Here is a 2225-nt window from a genome sequence, read left to right on the forward strand (position 1 = left end):
TCCAATCCGACCATTGACAATTAGGATTACGAATCCGAACAAAAGACCAGGCAGTTTTGGTCGTGAAAGACCCATCCGAATTTTCCAACCAAATAAGCTGATCCTTACCATTCCTCCTACTACTAACTTCATTGACAATATCCTCCATTTTATCAGACCCTACTAGCTGCTCAAGTTGCTCCATATCCCAATTATTATTAATCATACAATCTTTCACCTTCAATTTTGGATCACCCACCATCTGATACTGCTCCATAAGTGGACCAGAATTTAGCCAATTGTCTCTCCAGAACGACACGTTCCCCTCCCTAATCTTCCACCTAGAACGTGAAAGAACAACAGGAATTTCTTTTACAATAGCTTTCCAAAACCTAGAGCCTCTCGATGGATTAAGCTCAATCGGATGCTAACCATGCAAGTATTTAGCACAAAAAAATCTTTTCCATAAAGAATCTGAACTTAACAAATTTCAGGCAAATTTAAGATGCAAAGATCTTTGCACATCAACAAAACTTCTCAAACCAACCCCTCCTTCATCAACAGGTTTGCATAATTTGTCCCATTTAATCCATTTCCTCTTGGGATTCCCATTAAATGAGCCCCAAAAAAAAGTGCTAAATAATTTATTAAACTGAAGCAACACTAATTTCGGAACCTGCATCATAGATAACAAATGAATTGGCATACTCGACAACACATGCTTTAATAAAATGACTCTCGCCCCTGTGGAGAGAAAACTCACCTTCCAACCTTCAATCTTCTTTCGAATTTTTTGAATAACATCCTGAAAATGAATTAACTTCAATCTACTTGAAACAATAGGCACCCCTAAGTACTTGACCGGGAACACCCCTTCCGTGAACTGTGTATTCAATAAAAGGTGTCTACGTCTAACAGAATTAATTCTTTTAGAAAAGAAGATTGAAGACTTGGCACTATTTACCTGTTGACCAGACCACTCAGCATAAATACGAAGAACTTCGACAATTTTCGAAACTGAAGACCTTCCTCCATTAGCAAAAATTACCATGTCATCAGCATATAAAAGATGAGAAATAACAGGACCATACCTAGGATGAGAAAAACTTTTAATTCTCCCCATTTCAAATTTATTTTTTAACAACCAAGAGAGAACTTCTTCTACCAAAATGAACAAGTAAGGAGATAGAGGATCTCCTTGACGGAGACCACGTCCACCCTTGAAAAAACCTTTGGCGACACCATTCATAACCACAGAATACCAAGGTGTAGTAACACATTGAGCTAACAAATGACAAACCTTCGGGGAAAACCCAAAAGCTTTCAAAATATGACTTAAAAAACCCCAGTCAATAGTGTCATAAGCTTTTGCAAAATCAATTTTCATCATAATATTACCTCCTCTAATAGGCTTGTTTATATCATGAATAAGCTCCTGAGTAAGACTAATATTTTCAAAAATACTTCTACCAGGCAAAAAAGCACCCTGTTCCATAGAAATAATCCTACTGAAAACTGAAGTAAATCTGTTCACTAAAATTTTAGAACAAATTTTATAGACCACTGAACACAGACTAATGGGCCTAAAATTCCCAAACGACGTAGGATTCTGAACTTTAGGAATTAAGACAATAAAAGAGGCAGAGTAAAACCTTGGTAAGACAGCCCCGCCAAAAAAATCACTAACTGCTTCCAATAAATCTTGATACACCAAGGACCAACAATGCTGAAAAAAACCCGAGCCAAATCCATCCGGCCCCGGACTACTATCCACCGGAATAGAAAAAAATGCATCTTTTACTTCCCCAACCGACGGGATACTACCAAAATATTGATTTTCCTCCTCCGAAACTTCCTCAGAAATTAACCCAACCAGATCTGGCACAGAACTGGTTGCTTTAGCTTTGAGGAAATCCACAAAATAAACACACGCAGCCTCATGGATATCTTCAGGCGAGTTAAGCACTCTGCCATCAGAGAGCTTCATTTCTACTACCATATTATGTTTGTTATTCTGCAAAGCTTTAAAGAAAGCAGTCGAAACCTCACCTTCCGATACCCACTTTTGTTTAACTTGTTGAGCAATACGAGACTCTTCCCTTTGTAACCAGACATCAAGCTCAACCTTGTTCGCTAAAACATCAGCTTCTACATCCTCTGAGTAACATTCTTGAAGTCTTAATTCACCTTCCTCCACTTTAGCTTCTAACTCATTAATATGCTTTCCTGTCCAGCCAAACACTTCC

The sequence above is a fragment of the Juglans regia genome, chromosome 2 (genome assembly GCF_001411555.2).
Source record: "Juglans regia cultivar Chandler chromosome 2, Walnut 2.0, whole genome shotgun sequence".
Classification (NCBI taxonomy): Eukaryota; Viridiplantae; Streptophyta; class Magnoliopsida; order Fagales; family Juglandaceae; genus Juglans; species Juglans regia.